The sequence below is a fragment of the Cornus florida genome, unplaced genomic scaffold, assembly GCF_030987335.1.
Source record: "Cornus florida cultivar Cherokee Brave unplaced genomic scaffold, ASM3098733v1 CherokeeBrave_3.0.0_Hap2_Chr08, whole genome shotgun sequence".
NCBI classification, from domain to species: Eukaryota; Viridiplantae; Streptophyta; class Magnoliopsida; order Cornales; family Cornaceae; genus Cornus; species Cornus florida.
In genome coordinates this window covers 42,925,180-42,946,963 of record NW_026775578.1, presented here as the reverse complement: position 1 = coordinate 42,946,963, position 21,784 = coordinate 42,925,180, and the positions used below count along the sequence as shown (strand labels likewise).

General features: G+C 34.3%; 1 pseudogene; it reads left to right on the top strand.

The window, feature by feature from the left end:
• The first annotated feature begins 12,807 nt into the window (after positions 1 to 12,807).
• Positions 12,808 to 21,784, top strand: part of LOC132270142 (5'-3' exoribonuclease 3-like) — a 38,220-nt pseudogene continuing 29,243 nt past the window's right edge.

Genomic DNA, 21,784 nt, shown 5'->3' with positions numbered 1-21,784 from the left:
ATAGAAACATTGTATTTTGGGGAGAAATTTTCATTCTTCTAGGGTTTTCTACCAAGAACAACCAAGGAGGAGGATAAATTCAACCATGGAGGAAGCCCTTGAGGGTTGGATGACACCAACCATGAGTGGCTAGACTATTCTCTTAGGGCTAGAGATAGCCTTAAACATGCTTCCTAGACTTTGATGATTGTAATTAATGGCGATTTGTGTTGTAATTCTTGTTTTGACATCATATATATAAATATATATATATACATCTTGTTTCCACATGATTTGTGTAGTTTAATACTTCCAATTGATCATTTAATTCTATCCATATGTCTATGTATGCTAGAATAGATGTTCATGTGCTTATCTCTAGATTTTGTGACATTGATGTATGTCTATGTGTATTGATATTATAAATCTAGTGATGGTCAAGGCATGGTGCTTGAATGGATTATTTTTGTGGTTTATTTTATAGTTCATACTTATTTCTTGATAGATTGTGCCACCTCCTTAATTTAATTAGTTTAATTTTCATATCACTAGCTTAGTTGTAGTGTAATTACTTTACTTTCTTAGATAGGTGGACAATCTATTCTTATTGTTTGATGTTCCGTGCTTACGAGTACAAGTGGTATATTTCTCTAATTTGTTGAGTGTGCATTTGTTGTGGGCTTATGGAAGGATTAATGGCTTAATTTGATATGTTGTGCTGTTCACTTGATTGTTTAGACAGTGTATACTTACTTGGCTATCCAAGTTTATCATTCCAATCAATTGCACTTCCCTTGTTTACGACACATAATCCCTCTAATCCATCAAATGTTGAATGTCTAGGAAGGTAATGTTTAGTGGTGAACTCTATGTCCCAAGACCCCTCTCTCATATTCTCTACACCTCATTTGTTTTAGTTGTTTTACATCGCATTTCTTTAGTTTAAATTGTAGTGTAATTCAACCAACAAACTCTCTTTTGATCATTCGACCTACTAATCCAACATTGATTTCAAAGTACCGTTCATTTCCTCTGGAACGATTCCTACTTACTCTACCTACATTAATAGTCAGTAGTGGTAGTGGCATTCTATAAATTTAAACTTGGCCACACTTTAACATACTTTTGGCAACTCAATTTGAGCGACACCACAAAGTTATCTTGAAACCTTCATTTATATTTTTCTTTGCTAGTCCCTTCGGTTCTTAATGTTTAAGTTCTATTTATATTTCACTTCAATTTGATCTTGTTCTATGTTTTTTTATTATTATTATTTTAAATCCGGATCAAAATTTATTGATTAGATGAGTCACATTATTGGCAGTTTCTAGAGTACCAGCAATTCTACAATTTACATTATGAAATTTTTTATATGATCTAGAAATTTGATTCATCTTTATGTGTATCTTATCTTTTTTCTCAATGACACCATATTTATATAGCATCATTCTCTATTTGAATGGTAGCAGTTCCTCATTTTTAAGTACTTCTTCGTACCATTTGACTATGGATCTATCAAATTCCACTTTCTCTCTCTATACACAAATATTCAATTTATAATGAGGCTATATTGTTCTTTGCTTGTTAAGCACCAAAGCACAAGGACAGATGTTTTTATTCCTTAAGTGAATGAGATTGCTTATTGAAAGAGACAAAGTGGATTTTGAGGCAAGATCCCAGCATTTGCGTAGGTTTTTTTTCTCTCCCCTCTTTCTCTATATATATATATATGTTCTTGACTAAAGGATCATTACTTCATGATTAGCTTAGGTCTGGTGAATTACTTCTGTCAAATTCATAGGATCTTAAATTAAATGAATGATGAGGTTGTGCAATTAGTTGGGATGAAGGCTTTTTTTAGTAAATTTAAGTGTCATTTATTGTATTTCTAATTCATGTTTACAATGTCAATCAGTGAAGCATGAGCCCTATTCTAGCAGTGTTGGCCCAATGTTATTTACAACTCTAAGAATCAACGTGATTCAGGTTCTGGTGGACAAATGCATATGTTGTCTACATCAATTCTTCATCTACCTGAGCGACTTGATCAACCTGAATGACCATTTGACCCTATACCTTTTATCATATTTAAATGCATGGTTTCTAAATCAAAACACGAACACGCACATAGATTTATAAAAAAGAAAAAGCGATAAAAAAAGAAAAGAAAAAAAAGAAAGCAGAAAAACTTTCATAATATTACATATGATAAAAATTAAAAGCCAAATCTTTGCTAAATTTACTATGTGCAGAATATATGACTGCCTAAGAAGCTATTTATTGCTTGTCTTTTTTAGTGTTGAATAACAAATTAAGACTTTTAAGTTACAAGTATTTGAAACATCTTCAAAGAATATATATTTTTTTTTTTCAAAATTGGTTACTAAACATCCAATGATAAGCAGGTTTATCTTTATATCACCAACAAACCCTTTCCCCTACAGATATGCAGCTTCTATTGAGCTATTATAAGTGTTAATTTAGAAAATAGTCCAGTAGATTCCTCAGACACAAAAGCAAGAAAACCCAGCAAGTAAGTAGCAAGTCACAAGAGATAAGTGGCACATTTTTCATGTAAAGTGAATATCATTTAATGGAAAAATGTGTACCATCACAAATCCCTTACAAAGCCAGATCATATCAAATCATACTAACTAAAATTTTATAAATATATCAGGAAAATTGAAAACCCTAACCTGTTTTTTATCTACTCTGGCCAACCTCTAACCTCAAAATCGTATCAGATCAGTCCTGTATTCATCAAATGAAACAAATTATGAATCAATTCATATTGATACACAAAACACACACACACACACATATATAAACATATATGCATAAAAAATATATAGATATAGGGAAAAACTTGACAAAATTTTAGAATGTTAGACCTAGGGTTTTAAATTCAACATGGATTATCCAAGGCGAGGTGCTGTTGAAGAGGAAGAGTTTCTAATTGGTGGATTGGCTGGACCAAGTACCGTATCCACGTATTTGTTTTTCAAAAAGTCAGTACTTGGTTGCGATGGAAGTGGATACCGAGTGTAATATGTTTATGAAGACCAGCATATTGTTTAAATTTGAAGATATCGAATGTCGCTCCTTTAAAAGAGATGTAGAACGAAGACCCCTACATGGGAGGGGCTCAGCCCCCCGGCTAGTACAATTATAAGGGAAAGGAGTGAAATGACAACTAACAAGCCTGTATTCGATCTATTGGTGTTGTTAGATAAGATATTCTTCGTGCTTGAAGATTGGAAGGAAGGTCAGCAAGCTATGCTGGCCTGAACACACCACCTACTCAAAAACCTCGCTTTCTCTTCTGAAGGCCACCTTTTGACCCGAAGACAGGCTAGAGATTAGGGCATATCCATGATGATAATAATAGAGAAAGGGTTAGATAAAAATATAAAAATCACAGAGAAATGATGAATGTACCCTCGACCATGCTCGCTCCTAGTAGAACTCAACTTTAATTTCTGAACTTGGTCACTGCTCTTCGTCTGCCTTTACTACTTCGTATCAGAAAAATATATTTATCGCTTGGAATTATTATACTTTTTTCTCTATAAATATTTTTAAAGTGTGACTTTAATAGTACCTAAATCAGTTTGGTGCCAAAGTGAAAATTTTGGGGGCAAATTTTATTGCTTTTTCACTGGAAAAAAATATGCCTAATTCGTTTGGCATAAACAGGGAAAGATTTTTAGGGAAATTTTATTGCTTTTTCACGGGACAAAAAATATGCCTTAAATATGTAATTTAATCATTTTATCAACGAAGGAAATTTATCCCGTTAAAGTTGCAAAAATACGTCATTGACATATATAAATATTCACGAGGACTTCAACCGTAAAAATGTTTTTCTATGAGGATCCTAATATTTCCCGTGAAAACATGACCCTTTATGTAACAATTATAAGGATCCTTCTATAAACCTAGCAAAAAGCAGTAACCACAAGGCAAAACAAAGAAACCCCGTAAATATTGTGTCGTAAAAACTCACTTTTCTTGTAGTGGCATTACTATTATCATAGTATGTAGAAGTTGGAGCAACCAAAGAAACACCCAAATCTACAAGCAACCACCATAGCCAAACTATTTCCATTATAGTTGCAACTATGGCACGATACTCAGCTTTAGTAGAAAAATGAGCAACAACTATTTGCTTCTTACTTAATTTTCTAGGAAATTATAGAATCATCAAGAAAAAAACAAAAACCAGTGGTAGACTTATGATCTGTTGGATCTCTAGCCCAATCGACATCAGAAAAAGCACGAAGATCCAAGGATGATGTAGAAGAAAACAACGAACTTTGGTGCAAAGTCCCTCGAAACTAATGCAAGATACGAAGAACTGCAGCCCAGTGAACAATAGTAGGAAACGATACAAAATGGCTAGTATGAACAACATAGGTAAGAACGAGTTTTTTTTTCTCCTCAAGATGTTTGATGTCCAGGAGTGTGCAGCTTGGATGCGAAGTGTTAGTGGTAAGGTCTTCACAAAAATCAGTCATGTTTTCTGTGGTTGTTGTCTGTGGTTCACTGTCACTCGATCTGATCTAACTATAGTTGGATATAAGCTAGGATCAGCCAAAAGGGATACCATCTATAGAAGTATAGCGAATATTAAGCTCAATAAGAGTCTTAACTGTCCAAGTATCAGTAAGATGAGCTATATGAATAACATTTGCTATATACTTAGATTGAGAAAGAAGACAACAATTGGGAGAATGAGCTACTTCAATGTCCAGAAAATAACGTAGAAGACCAAGATCCTTCATCTCAAAATACTGTTGTAATTGAGACTTCAAGAGAGCAATGCCTACCAATTATGTCATCACCAATCAAAATCATGTCATCAACACATAAAAGAAGAAGAATATGTCCAGTGCAAGTGAAGCGATGAAAAAGAGCAAAATCATTATCATTAGAACAAAAACCCAAAATATCTTTTTAAGTCTGCACACCTCACCAAGACTATAAGAAAGACCACGAGGAGTTATATAAACTTCTTCATTTAAGTCCTTATTCGAAAAGGCATTTTTAACATCCATCTGTGACAAATTCCACTGGTGAATAACAACAATAACATTCAATGTGTGAATTGTTATATCATTTTACTTATCATAGTCAATACCATATTCTTGTGTAGAACCTCTTACAACCAAACGTGCTTTATAGCGTTCAACAGAGACATCAGACTTTGTCTTGATTTTATAGACCCACCTATATCCAATTATACATTTATCATAGGGTAACAACACCAAGTCTCATGTGCTAGTCTTATGCAATGCAAAGATCTAATGATCCGTTGCATGTTGCCAAAGAGGATTAAGAACAATATCCTTATAAGAGGTGGGCTCAAAAAGAGAATGAATATGTGCCCAAAATAATAGAAAGTAGTATAATAACAAGAATTAGAAAAATCAAAACAATCGAGAAACTTATGAATGCACTGAGGATAGCGAGAGGGGCATGGTCCACATTATCATAAACTAATTGAAAGTCTGCCAGGAGAGATGAAAGAGATGTACCTGTAGAATAATTTGCTTTATTCATGTGAGTGTAAATGTGAATAATAGGATGAGGAACAACAAAAGAAAATGAAACATCATAGACAAGTAGATTATCAATAAAAGACGTATTAAAATGTCTTCTGGAAAGGAAATCACCAATATAGATAAGATTAGACTGACTTAAAGTAGTAGAGCTTGAGGGAATAAAAAAGAAAGGAATATGCTAAAGAAACACCAGCATGGAATGAACCTCTGAACTAGCTCTTTCCACTAGAAAAACAGCAACACAAAGCCTTATCCATAATCTTCAAATACACACTTACACTATATAGATTACTGAGATACTTTAGCTCACAAATTAGTCTCACAACTTAGTAAAAGTTTATTGTTTTTAGTGTCTCGAGTGCTTGTCACAGTATAGCTCAAGGGTCCTCACTTGCAAGGCATAAGATGCTTAATGCTATTACAGTATATATATAGGTGACATTGGTTTGTACTCTTACCCACCATCAACCAATCATTGGCTCAAGAATATTCTGACATTCCCTTAGTGAAATGACCATAATGCCCCTGGTACAACTCACTATTTTGTCTACTAATGAGTATGCTATTTGACAACTTGTATATATGTATATACCAGTAATATATATCAAGCTTAACTGACAACTTGTATATATGTATATAACAGTAATATATATCAAGCTTAACCATTAAGCAATGCATAACAAGCCTCATTTTCTCACACTAGGACCATATGACACATGTCACACATTTATTCATCATTAGTAAAGACTAAAATACCCTTGTAAGGGATACTTATCGATATATACAGATTTCTGTAGTTGCAGCTGTGAATAATTGATCAAACTGTAATTATGAGCAATGCAATACAATGCATCATCTCAAACAAGTGTAAAATGATATGATACATGATTAAAATGACCTAATTACCCCTGTGAACCTTTGAAGCCCAATTACACCTTCTGAACCTGAGACTGAAACCTTAGAAGGCTTGTAAAATGAACTTACAGTACAATGTACCTTCCTCAAGCAATATGAATTGATATCTCAAGAGTGTAAAAGGATTATATTACCAATGTAAGTCACTGTAATACACTAAGCACTCCAGAATCACTTAAGGTTCACTGAAATGGGCTTGTGACAGTATTTTGATATTAGAAGGGTAAACTCTAATTCAAAAGTTGGACCAACACCTTACAGTTGCGATCTATTGCCTCTAAATTAGTTGGTCGACATTTTCACCAACTCTCATCCTCCAAGCCGATTTCGTGATCTTGTCTCCAAATTCTAGTAAGTTTCATATAACCCAACTTGAATTAGAAGGGGACTATTAAGGCTGCAAATGAACTGAGCCGTTCATGAACAGCTTGGGCTTAGCTGGTTAAAAGTTCGGTTCGGGCTCGTTCGTGAAGTAAACGAGCCGAACTTAAACACATTTTTTAGGCTCGTTTAATAAACAAGTCGAGCTTAAGCAATATTGAGCTCGGCTCGTGAACAGGCTCATTTAAGAAGCCTATTATATTCTTATTTTTAAAATAAAGGTACTAGCCTATATATTTTAGAAGTGCGGCCCAAAGTTCCTTGTGTTTTAAGCCTACTTGTTAAAGGCCATAAAACTAATACCATGTGAGCCATTAGATTATATTAAAATCTAACGGCCCTAAACAAACTTTTGGACAACATATACTCAATTCACTTCACTTTCACTTGAACCCTAATTGTCGCATCCACACTTCGCCTCCTCTTATGCTGGTTATGGATTACTTTTCTCAAATATCTCTCCATCTTCTCACTCTTTCTCTTTCATCTTTCTCTCAAACATCTCTCTATCTTCTCGCTCTTTCTCTTTCTTCCTGGTCTCAACCTTGAGGAAGACCAACAAGTGCCATACAACATCACCAACCCAGAACATAGAAAATGGTTAAGAATCGGGCGTTGACGGAGATCGACGGCCATAGGACTTTCATCTTAATTCTAAGTATGTGTGTACATATATAAACAAATCTTGAGATGTTTTTGTGTATACGCACATGGTTGTATACATAATATATATATATATATATATATATATATATATATATATATATATATATACACACACGCACACACACACACAATGACGGACCCATAAAAATTTGTGAGGGGGTTGGTCTTTTAATTTGTGGGGGCAAACTTATATAGTGTGTCCATTTTTATAATTTTAATGGGTTTTCTTTATAATTTTTTAAAAAATTAATGTGTAAAATGCAAAAAAATTAACTCAGTGGGGCGAATTAAAATTTTAGTAGGGGCATCTGCATAAATTCTCAACAATTTAAAGCATAAAAGGCCAAAAAAAGAAAAGAATTTTGTAGGGAGAATTGTAATTTTAATTGGGAAATTTTCATAAATTCTAAAAAAATTGAGGTATAAAATGAAAATAAAAAAAATTCAGTGGGAGCATCCGCCCCCCTAGTCCTATGTTGGGTCCATACCTATATATATAGATATATATATAAACGAGCTTGAGCCGAGCCTAAGCACACCCTAGCCAAGCTCGTCCAAGCCCGAGCAAACCTTTGATTTTGGCGAGTCGAGCACGAACAACTCCAAGCTTGGCTCGGCTCAGCTCATCTGCAACCTAGAGACTATTAGAAATATTGGAACATATACATGAAACCTCGTGCACATTAGCTACACTATTTCATATCGTACCTTAGTAGCCTCCTGCAAAATAACTCATAGTCTTAGACTCTTAGCTTACCATTGTATATGTATTTGATGCCCATTCCCAATCCTTACTGTACAGTATTGGGCTCAAAGTTGTGTCTATCTATATACAGGCATCATGTATATTCTGTTTATATCATCAATACAATACACATCAAAACTATTATTTTCTCTCTGTAAGGGTCTTTAAACTTTAATATATTATATTTACATATATATCTTTATGTATATAAATATGTATATATATATATATTCAAAAGTTAAGCAAAATGAATGATATTGGAAAATAAAGGTGTCTGACTTCTAATTATACTTTGAATGTTTATGGGAACCTTAGTTAGCTTGCATGTTTCAAATCTTGTTTATATTAAAGGTTAATTACATTCACACCCCTTGAGGTTTGCTTTAGCTTTATTAACAGCCAAATGAAAGTTAATATTTTTTTGAACAATGGCACCCCTTCAAGTTTGATAAAGTTAACAAAGACTCCCAATCATCATCTCTGACATCTGGCACATGATAAAATAATCTAAATGTCCTTTGACTTGTCAATAACCACATTTAAATTATGAAATGACTTAAATGCCCTTTTTAAGTAATTTTAATCCCCTCACTATATTCACAGTTCACCACAAAATAATTATATATATCATGCGCATGTATATATATATATATATATATATATATATATATATATATAATTTCAGCATCAATGGAGATCCAATATATAAGAGCATCAATGTAGATGTTTCTCTCTAATGACTCTCTCCTTCTATATCTAGATGTCAATGGAGATGTCTCTCTCTAAAGACTCCAGATGTCCGTGTGTGTATATATATAAATTCAATACTTCATTTCCAAATCATCCCTAAAGCTTCAAGCAATGAACCAAGCCAAAAATTAATTGCAAAGCCCACAAAAGTTAAGAAAAGAACCAAAATAACAAATTGATTCTTCAAAAACAACCTGAATATAAAGTACAAATACAATGTTTACACACACCAATTAAACTGATTCCATTGTTGTTGCTTGGCATTCCCCAAAATTAATAGAATAACATAAAAATAGGGTTAGAGAAGAGTTACCAGTAAAATTTGCAAAGGGTTAGGGTTTGAACTGATAGGGTTAGGGTTTGAGAAGAGGTAACAGAGAGTTTGGTCTCACAACCGACAAATCCACTCTCACCATACCCAACCATAACCGCACGATTTGAACCCAAGCAACAACTCTAATTGCCAACGATCTTGTCGGAATCTGCCACAACCGTCGCCCGAATATTCCCAAGCTTTCATCATCATCAACCGTTGTTGTGTCTTCACTACTGCATTGTCACCAACAACCACTGTTAGAAACCAGTCGTGTCAATTTGGTTGTCACCAGAGCCTTCTTGTCAGATCTATGCCATCGGAATCTTCATCAGAGCTTTCCCGATAGCAAGATGTGGAAGAAGACATTCAGATCGTTCTTAGGAAAGACTTAAAAGAGATAAGAAAAAGTAAAAAATAAAAATTGAGTATTAATATTGCATTTTCTCATTTAGGACATTTCGGTCATTTACTATTTTTGATATTTTATATTAAAATTTAATAAGATATTAAAGGTAAATTAGACATTTCAAAAATTTAAGGCTTTGTTTGAATGCAATATCTGACAGAGGGTCTCATTGTTCAAAAATGGGCTAACTTTCATCTGGTTGTCAATAAGGCAAACCTCAGGGGGTGTGAGTGTAATTAACCCTTATATTAATATAAAGTGTCAAAACTGTACACTGCCACATGTCATCTTTTTTTATTAACTTTGGTTTTATTGAAAACTTTCTTTTCATCTTGCGAAAGTGAGTTTTTGCTGTGGACCGGTCAAAATCATCTTTACCGCACTTACTTTTACATTTTACTTTGAAAGTTCTGTCATTTTTAGTGGTTAATTTCACCCTTTATAATGAGAAAATTTCTGTCAGATCTTACTATGTTCATGTGACTTGTGAAGGTGTTACGTGTATTTTGAAGTGAATAAATCTCACTCGTAAATAGGAGTTGATGTCATGTCAACCTAAGAGTTTTTGGCTAAATAGTTCAACTCGAATATGACCTGTTTAACAACTCTCAACATTTAAATGATTAATAATACTCAGTAAAAGAATAAATACTAAAAACATATAAATTTTAATCAACCACATTACTAAATAGTCTCTAATTTATAAAAAAAAATAAAATTATAAGACACAAGTATATAGTAATTTTGGAACTTAAATATAAATTTATTTATGACACATATAATTAATGTGTATAAACGGATTATATGGGTTGAATCTCTTAACTCAGATACGACACAATTAACTAAATGGATTAGTTGTATCGTGTTGACGGGTCGTGTCTAATTTTGACACCCTTATCCGTAAAGTGTGGAGATACGTCTTTTGTAAAAAATTTAAAAATAAAAATCAATGAACAAAATTTTCAATATATAAGGGACCATGTACAGTGAAATGTCCATCAATGTAAACTCATCAATGAAGTACAAAATAACGTGAATTTGATAGATGCGTGACCTAATGTGTTTGTGCACTATTAAATTTTTACACTAAAGTAGCGTGGAACATACAGTGGAGAGAACTAAATCATATAAAACAGAAGTGAAAGCAGGAGTGAGTCAATTCGAGAGTGAGTGATAAAATTAAATCATAATTAGTAAAAATTTGAATCAAAACACACGCAAAGTATGAAAATGAAAGCGCAGTCAAAATATAAGAGAGACACTTGTTAAAAAAAATTGCGTGACTTAGGGAGAGAATTCAGTTATATTGTTGAATGTGTATCATCTTTTACTTTTGTCTGGTCAACTCGAAAAGAATTTATCTTTAATAAATTAAGCAGTAGTAGAGCATTTGTAAGTTTAGGTAAACGTCACCACATTTTTTTCTTACAAGTTGCTAGAGTTTGAATATGCTCCATGTTAATGGTTAGTGAAATCGAACAAACATTGTTCCTAGGCACGGTTCTCCAATTTTTTATTTTTTTTAATGAAATTGTAAAACGATTCTCGTACTGGAAAACAAATAAAGAGTCGCTTTACCTTAAATAAATAAAAATAAAATAATAATAATAATTTTGAATTTATTTAGTTTATTTTTTAAAACAGTTTTAAAGAACTAAAAATTTATAAAATTAATTATTAATTACTTATCCAAAACTTACCGAGTTTTGATATGACTCGATTTATGTTTTTGGTCAAATACAAACCCTAAAAGTTTTAAGCTCATTTCCAAATTTCAAGAAATGTTTTTGAGGATAGTTTCATGGAGGCTCTTATAGGTTTTATATGTGGAGATGAATCTATCAACCTTTTTATTTTAATTTTATATATAGAGAATAATTTTTTTAAAAATATTTATTTGTGCAAAATGGCTTCTCAAAATTTACTCGTAGTTTTGAGATTTATTCATAAACAAGTGTTCATTGAAGAGATTTTTTCGAGGTTGATTTCTGTATAGTTGATCAAGGTTGCAATTTAGAAGAAAAATAAATGCATTGAAGTCTTTGTTATTTTCTGGAGGTTTGTTTGCAAAAATAACTCCTCAGAATATTTGTGATAAAAAAAAAAAAAAACATGTGCGTGATGTCTCACTTTGTTAGAGAAAAGTTACTTACACTCTGGATGTGTTTTGAACATTGTGTATGAAATGGGTGCAAAGTGGACAATATCTATCTGCATTGATTGTGTCATTTCACATCGGTATCAGGATGGAGGGATGGTTAGCCCCTACATTTTTGCGAAAAAATAAATAGTTATACAAAAATTTGAAAATATATTCAAGACTATATTAATATAATAATAATAATAGTCTCTCTCTCTTCTGATTTCTATGTTATTTATTTTGATTTCTCTCATCTCAAATAATGTAATTTGAAGATCTTCAGACTGAAGGGTCTGTTTTTGATCCATAATCATCGCAGTATATTTTTTCTTCCATTTTTAAAATTTTTATTTAATTTAATTCCATACTTTTTAAAACTTAATAACCGTATTTATGCTTTAAATTTTTTTTTTTTTTGGTTGGTTGTTGTTGCAATCTCATTTATTTTCCTTTTACATTTCCAAATTCAAATTCTTTTGATTCTAAAGATTCATATAAAATGGAAGACTGGAGTTTTTTTTTTTCACTTGAGCTTCTTTGTTTGGAAGTAAAATAATTTTTCATATTTTAATATTTAATTGTTGTAAAATATTTAATAAAAAAAATATTAAAACTTAATAAAAATAAATTACTCATCAAATATTCAACAAGTTAATTTACATATTTATCGATTGACTCAACTTAAGTCATATAAAGCATGAAAGAGAGCGGCAAAATTAATTCACAAATAATAGTAATAGAAAAAAAGCACGCCAAGTGTTAGAATAAAAATGTACTCGGGTGAGTGTGACGCCCGTTAAAAAATTGTGTCACTTTAGACTCAAGCTCAATTTTAAATTAGACTTTTGCCTAACATCTTAAATTAAAAATTCGTTTTTCAAAAAAAACATTTTACATTGAAACAAACGTACTAATATTACCCATTCCCACCGCCGCGCACTCAGTCGTTCGGTCCTCTCTATATAGTGTGTGTATGTATATATATATATATGCGCTAAAACCCTAAATAAGCAAGTTAGCAACACGATCTCAATGTCCTGCAGTTCACTGTCTACTATGCGATGAGCAACGGAGACACAAAAACAAACACAAACCCGAAATGGGAATACCATCATTCTACTATTGGCTTGTCGAGCGATACCCACGCGCAGTTGTCAAAGTTATCGAAGAATCTCCGGTGACCGTCGTCAATGGCGTTTCGGTCCCAGTCGATTCGAGCCGCCCCAACCCCAACGGAATCGAATTCGACAATCTCTATCTTGACATGAACGGAATCATTCATCCATGTTTTCATCCCGAAGGCCTGGTATACACTAATACACGCATACACACGCCATTATATTTACACGATTATATATATATATATAATCATAGAAATGTAGTTTATTTACCCATATATATTATATATATATATGTATGTAGTAATAGAAATGTAGTTTTTTTTCCTCATATACATACTTGTAATCATAGAAATGTAGGTTATTTACCCATACATATGTAATCAAATAAATGTAGTTTCTTTACTCATCATATGCATACTTTAATCATAGAAATGTAGGTTCTTTACTCATATATTTACATGGAATCATAGAAATGTAGGTTATGTAACCAATGGGGGCATTAGTCCAGATGGTATGATCTCACTTCCCAAAGGGGAGATTGAGTGTTTGAGTACAGCTAGGGACAATACTGTGGCTGTGTGCATGTTTGCTTGACCTTTTGATTATATATATATGTATGTAATATGGATGTAATTGTTCTGGTTATTTGCTTTGTATGAATTGTGTACAGCCTGGGCCGAAGACTTATGATGAGATGTTCAAGGCAATCTACAAATACATTGATTGGATTTTCTCGATGGTTAGACCTCGGAAGCTTCTTTTTTTGGCAATTGGTTAGTTGTGAGCTATCTTTGGAGCAATTGATTTTTGTTTCCAAGCATGTTTTGATAAGACATTATTGTAAAACTGTTGTTGTGTTTGTTTGATGTTGCTCTAACAGTCCATTTGGTTGCCAAGGAGGTTAAGATGAAAAAGGAAATGATATCTTGAATCTTTTATTTCATAGGAGTATTTTTTATTTTTCATTTTTTTAGTGGTTATAAATGATAAATGAAGGATTTTATCAAATTAATCCAAACAGGTTAATTGTATTGTCTTTGTTGAGAATATAGTTTTGTTAAAGGAAATGCTATGCCTCAAAGCTTTTCATTTAAATTTTGTCCGAAAAAATGAAAATGAAGCACTGATTTTCCTTTAAAAATAAAAAAATTGGGTGGGAGTTGATTCAATCACTTGTATCCCTTGTAGACAGTAGAAGAAGTAGCATCACTATTAATTGAAGGCTAAAGCCATTGTCATATAATGCCTTCTTCTTTTCCTTTCTTTCGTTCCCTACTGCCTCACCCAAATATATATATATATAATAACTATTTTTTTTTTGATAAGTATATGTTTATATAATAACTATAATACAAAAGAAGTGATTTACATTGTGACAAAATGCAAAAAGAGAACATACTTCGTTGGAAAAAATGGCCTTGAAAATTTTAGGGACATCCATTTCAAATATCACAAAGAGGTAAACATATTTCCATTTTGACTAATGCATATGGCTCTATAAGAAGATGAATGTAGAAAAGGATTTATGCAGCTGAATGAAATAGATGGCCTTTGGTATGTTGAGCTTATCATTATCAGTTTATCACTAATGTTTCTGAAGATTTGAAGTGGTTGCACTTGCACTGACAATGTTTAGGAAAATTGTTTCCCATTTGGTTATGTTTGAGTCTTCCAGAAGATGAGTTCATTTCCTCATTATTCCTGTCATCCACCCAAATAGAGTGTTAGATTTATAACATTCCAGCAGACTCACCAATTGTAGAATGTCTAAAATTCTGATACAGAGGAATCCAATAGACCCTTTTCCAATACCTTTCTTGCCCAAGAATACTACTCCGAGCTCATGAAAGTCTATGATCTTTGTTTGCTCTCATAAAGTCTGAGAAAGGAAAGTGATATCCTTTAAAAACCTCATTAAATAACCCCTTCTTAATAACCTGCAATCTCCATCCCAATTTGGATAAAAGGGCTAAATTAAATGCATCCATGTCTCTAAATCCCAACCCGTCACACTCCCTAGGAGAGACCAAATTACAACCAGCCCACCAAAACTGAGCCATATGTTTCTTCAATATGTTGCAAAGTTTAGATGACAATTTAAAACATGACATTGAATAAGATGGAATTGCTAAAAAATTAGACACAAAAGAATGTCAATAAGGTCTTCTAACTCTATTCTTCGTTGTTCCTGGTCTGGTAAAAACCACGACTTACAATCACAGTGGCACTTCAAAAATTCAAGAAGTACTTCCACATTTCACATCCAAAATGTAATAGAGTTACAAACAATGTTAAGGGTCATTGAAAATTGCTTCAAGGCAAAAATTAAAGCATGTTCAAGGGCTACACAGTTTTAGAGACTACAAGGTGAATTTAGCTGATATAGCATAACTAAGAATTTCGCTTCACCAATGCTGCAGCTAGATTTTTTTTCAGTCAGTCAGTAAATTTTTTTTTTTTTTTGATAAGTAATAATAACATAAAAAGGCGTTCAAAAGGGGAACGCGTCCCCTATACAGAAGTGGAACCAGGGCTAAGGCCCCAAAGAATCCAAAAAAATAATTAAATCATCAGAAGAGGAACAAGAGCTCCTCTTCACCTAATTGAAAAGATAACGAAGAATGTGAAGTTTCACCATTGCCGTAGACGACTCTTGCCCTTTGAACATTCTACTATTTTTCTCATTCCAAATGCACCACCATACACAATGTGGGACAACCAAGAGGGATTACATAATCCAAGGAGCATTATTAGGCTTTATAGCGACTCAAGCATCTAGCTTTTATAAGTCAGGAAGGCAAAAGGCTCCGTACTCATGTAACTCAGAGTATCGCCAAAGAACTGCAGCAGGCTACTATACATAATCAAACTCACTTGATCGGGGCAATTCATTTGAAGAGGGATTGTGGTAAATTCCATTCTGGTTTCAGCCATGTTAGATTTTTTTGCCTCCGCGGCATCATATCTGGAACTGTTTAAATATAAAACCTATGCCCCATAAACCTAAATCAGATTGTATTATACCAACAACCATCACCAGGTTCAAGATAAGTCCTACATAAATGGTCATTGAATTTAGTATAATTTAAGGATCACAACTGTTATAAACCTTAATGACAATAACAAAACTTACTTTCATTTTTTAATAGAAGTAGAAGGAATACATTGACCAGGCCATACCCTGTGAACAAAGTCCAACCCACAGAAAGGCTTACAGAGGAAAGCCATATCTTGAATCGGACTCCAAAAGAAACAACAAAAACACACAGGTATACATATAAAAGTTACAGTTAAACTAAGAGGAATTCAGCAGCAAACTGAAACCCTTCCACGCACTAAAACTACCAATAAGGCCATGGAAATCAAGGATAAAGCCACAGAAAAGCTGAATCAAAACCAGAATGCAATGAAATATCAGCGGCCTAATATGCTAAAAGTAATGATTTGAATATATGTGAATAACTGTACAAACCTAACAACCCTTAGGGTTTAGAAAAACAGAAAGGGCTTGGTGTCCCTATACATATTAACAACCTAATATGCTTAATACAATCAAGGAGTGAGCTTCCATTACCCAACAGAGGAAACCCGAGGCATCATAGCAGATCAAAATACCAAACAAAAAGTCATATTGACAACAAGTGTTTGGTGTCCCTATATGGTTTATTTAGAAGATCAAGTGATGAACTCTGAAGTGATAATCATCACATGCTGCGTTTCTTGTTTCACTTGGAACAAATATACTTCTTAATTCCTTAACATCCTTAGTATTGTCCATAGCTGAAACAAAGGGATGGCCTAAGAGCATGTTTGCAGACCATCGTGACATCATATCTCCTACCAAACACTTCTTCAAGAAATCTTTTGCCTCTGCAGACCCAACTTGGAATCTCTAGTAGTTTTTTTCTAGAACCAATACGATATAAAAGAGCACAAGCCTCGGCAGGTGGTTCGCAATGCCATGGCATTGCCCCCGTAATCAACTCTAATACAGTGCACCCAAGTGCCCAAATATCCGAATAAGGTCGGTATTCTTGATGACAAACTGACTCCGGAGCCAAATACATAGGTGTGCCAATCAACTTAGGGTTTCTTTTATTTGAAATCTTCATAGCAAGCCCAAAATCTGCAATCTTTGCAATTTCTTCAACCCTTTTCAACCTCAGAATAAGCAAACTTGAAGAGTCCTCCTCGCTGGCAAGTAGGATATTATGGGGCTTTATGTCGCAATGAACTTAGCCTTGCTTGTGAATGTAACTGAGACCCATAAGCACATTCTTTGTGTATTGCCTAACTTCATACTCTGGTAATCCTTTACCGAAGCTCCTAACACGGTCAGCCAAACTTCCTCCAGATACATACTCTAACATGATATTGTATAGTTCAACACCATTTTTAATCGAAACTTCATTCTTAAAAGAACGAAGAACATAGGGACAACCTTCAAGTTCTCGAAGAAGCTCTCTTTCTTCGCAAAGTGAATTGAAGAGAGACACTTGTGCCAGTTTTCACAGCCATTAACAATGGAGGATTGCAAAAACCTTCATCATATGCCTCTGCTAATGAAACAACACCAAAGCTGCCCATTCCCAATCTTTTTACTCACTTCCACCATATCTCCCTTTCCATCTCTCTGTTCTCTACTTTGTATTTTTCTTAATTTCGTGATGAATTAATGGTAAGTTCTCAGATTGCGCTACTTACTTTCCTATTTTTTTCATTCTCGGATTGCCCTAGTTCTCAGTAATCTCTCTGTTTTTGCCTCTAGTAATTTATCGTATGCAACATGAAAATTGTACTTCGTTATAACAACTAGAAGTTGGATGGAAATAGGGAAATTGCCCTAGTTTCCTAATTAGCGTTTTTCTTGAATCCCAAGTAATTATAATACGAGAAAGAACTTAATCGCTAAGTCGGTGGCTTGTTAACCTGCTCACAAAGGCTAGTTTTTCAAAAAATCATATTTTAAATTCTTCAATTAGTTGCAAGTTTATTCATTCAGTCATTCAAACAACAACATATTATGAAAACCCATATTCTTAACAACTGATTAAAGAATAAAAAGTTCAAATTATGTGATTTCAAAAGGGGAAATGATTCTTGCACCGAATAGTTGCAGTGAATTGCTAGACCTACTCTTTTAATTGGTCAATTATGCAACAAATAAGGAAGTGGAGCCGTATAAATAGCCAATTAAAAATTATTCGGTTAGTCAATTCACTGTAAGTGTTCGGTGTGAGTATCACTACTCTTTCAAAAACCCAACAAAAAAATATTGTAAGAATTACAAATGGTGTATCATATCTGTATATATATCCACATAGAAAATACTATTCTTTGAGTACCTCCATGGATGACCAAAGAAAGAAGCTTTGAGAGGTGGTGTCCTGAGCCTGTTAGAAGATGGGACCTGCAATGAAGCTATGCCTAACCCTGTATTGGGTGCTTTCAGTGTCATCTTCTTCTGAATCTAAACCAGCTAACTCTGAACAATGATTTGGGAAGCAAAAGGGTTTCAATCTTAGAGAGAGAAAGGAAAAGGGTTTAAACTGGTCATTTGGTACATTTATTATGGCTTCACAACTCGTTAGGGGTAAAACTGTCATTTTCTATGGCCATTCTATGCTTTAGTTGAAGTTTCGGGGTCATTGGGTAATTACATTGAAATATGGAGTCAATATACAATTATTAGTTCATCAAACGGGGTAGACGATTTCTTCTAACCGGGTAGAAGAATGGTCCAGTAGACTTGTAAATTTGCAGATCACATCTAACCGGGTAGATGGAGGTATCTAAACGGTTAGAAGGCCATCTAACCGGTTAGATAACTCTATCTAACAAGTTAGATGAAGGGAACCATCTAACCCCCCTCTCTGCCCTATTCATCTAACCGGGTAAACGGGATCTTCTACCTGGGTAGATGAATACCCAAATCCTATCTAACCGGTTAGATGGGAGAAACCCATCAAACCCACATACTATCTAATTCATTTAACCGGGTAGATATCCCTATCTAACTGGTTAGATGATGCCCAAAGGTGAAGCGATCAGGTAGATCACTTCTTTAACCCGAAGTGCCTAAACAACAAATTTTAAGCTCCATGGACATCACAAACCTCTAAACATGTCATTGAATCATCAAAATAACATATTTCATACATCATTTATGAATCAAAACTAATCCAAATCATTCATATATGAGCAAAAGAATAGGTTTACAAAAATGATGAGGCCTCCATGGCCATAAATATAGGGGCTTCACTTGAAGCTTACAAAAGAATATAGTTGCATTACAAGATCATTGTCTGTGCTAATCTATTACAAAAGATGTCAAAAGTCGTTTCTCTACTTCTAAGCTTGCGGGGGCGCGTCGTCTACAACTTTTTTGCCGTATCCTGAAAATATTGAATAAGGGGTGAGCTCAATAGCTTAATAGGAGATGCCTAAAGCATTGGCTTTGGGCTCCCTTGAGTCAGCATACAAAGAATAGTTAAAAGAAATCGGGATCATACACGGGAATACCAAAAAGCCCAAAATCAACACAAACACACCATTATGCAACAAAATGTTGTCTATTATAATTAATTTCTTTAATTTATGTTGAATTAAGAATATGGGTTTTCATAATATGTGGCTAAGAGTGTGCTTGTCCCGGTAAGGAATGTTCAGGATATTTCTTCTTTAGCTGCAGTCCTTGGGTGTAGGGTGAGTTCCTTTTCTATTCCTTACTTGGGTTTGCCCCTAGGGGTCTCTTCCAGGAGAGTGGGGAATTAGGATTGTGTGATTGACAGGTATGCGAAGAGATTGGCAGGATGGAAGAAGTAATACTTGTCTAAAGGGTGTAAAGTTACTCTTATTAAAAGCACTTTATCGAGCCTCCCCACATATTTTCTATCTATGTTCCAAATTCCATGCTGTGTTGCTAATAGGATTGAAAAAATTCAAAGGGATTTCCTTTGGGGCGGAAGAGAAGAAGAGTTCAAGTATCACCTTGTCAAATGGAAGCAAGTTTGCAAGCCCATGAAGTTGGGTGGTCTTGGTATTAGACGATTGGTTCCTTTTAATCAAGTCCTCCTGGGCAAATGGTTGTGGAGATAAAGGAAGGAAAGACATCGTCTTTGGCGAAGGTTAGTCTCATGTCGGTATGGGGAAGACTTTGGCGGCTGGTCTACCCGTCCGGTTTCTCTTGTGGGAGGAGTTGGGGTGTGAAAATCCATTCGAAAGGGATGGAATGCCTTTTCTTCTCATATCAGATTCAAAGTTCGTGACGGCAAATGCGTTTGTTTTTGGGAAGTTTTTTGGTGTGGTGATCAACCATTATTTCTTACATTTCCCAGATTATCCAGTATTGCAGTTGATAAACATGCCTATGCAATTGATTGTTATCAGCTTGATAATAGTGGGATTAGTGGGACGTGCATTTTTAGCGTTCATTTCAGGATTGGGAATTGGACGAGGTAACTGTTTTTCTGAATCAATTGTATCGACAGGAGGGAGTTGACAGGGGTTATGACAATTTGACTTGGATTCCCTCTTCTCACGGTCGTTTTGAAGTAAGATCTTTGTTCTTATATGTGTCTAATTTTGATAGCCTTGACTTCCCGTGGAAGACCATTTGGCGTTCTATGGCTCCAACTAGGGTGGCATTTTTTGTATGGACCATTGTTTGGGGTAAGATACTGACGATTGATAATTTGAGGAAGAGGGGAAATTGTTTTGTTAATTGGTGTTGCCTATGCAACCAAGATGGGGAGTCAGTTGATCATCTCTTAATGCATTGCTTCGTAGCGCATGATTGTTGGAATCTTATTCTTGGGTTGTTTGGCATGCGTTGGGTAATGCTACGTTCTTCTAAGGATTTGATTCATGCTTGGAGAGGATGTTGTGTGAGTACGGGTGTAGGCGATTACTGGAGAATTGTCCCACATTGTGTTTGGTGGTGCATCTCGAAGGAGAGAAATAGTAGAATGTTCGAAGGGAAGGAGTCGTCTACGGCGACGCTGAAACTTTTTATTATTCGTTCTCTCTTCAAGTATGTGAAGAGGAGTTCTTGCTCCTCTTCTAATGATTTAATTACTTTATAGGATCCTTTGGGGCCTTAGCCCTCGGTTCCACTATTGTTTAAGGGACATGTTCCCTTTTTGAACGCCTGTTTATTTCATTATTACTTATCAAAAAAAAAAATAATATGTTGTTGTTTGAATGACTGAATTAATAAACTTGCAACTAATTGAAGAATTTAAAATATGATTTTTTGAAAAACTAGCCGTTGTGAGCAAGTTAACAAGCCACCGACTTAGCGATTAAGCTATTACTCGTTTTATAATTACTTGGGATTCAAGAAAAACGCTAATTAGGAAACTAGGGCAATTTCCTTATTTCCATCCAACTTCTAGTTGTTATAGCGGAGTACAGTTATCATGTTGCATACGATTAATTACTGGTGGCAAACACAGAGAGATTACTGAGAACTAGGGCAATCCGAGAATGAAAAAAGGAAAGTAAGTAGCGCAATCTGAGAACTTACCATTAATTCATCACGAAATTAAGAAAAATGCAAAGTAGAGAACAAAGAGATGGTGGAAGCGAGGAAGAAGATTGGGAATGGGCAGCTTTGGTGTCGTTTCATTAGCAGAGGCATACGATGAAGGTTGTTGCAATCCTCCATTGTTGATGGCTGTGAAAACTGCACAAGTATCTCTCTCTGATTCACTTCGCGAAGAAAGAGAGCTTCTTTGGGAACTTGAAGGTTGTCCCTATGTTCTTCGCTGTTTCGGGGATGAAGTTTCGACTGAAAAATG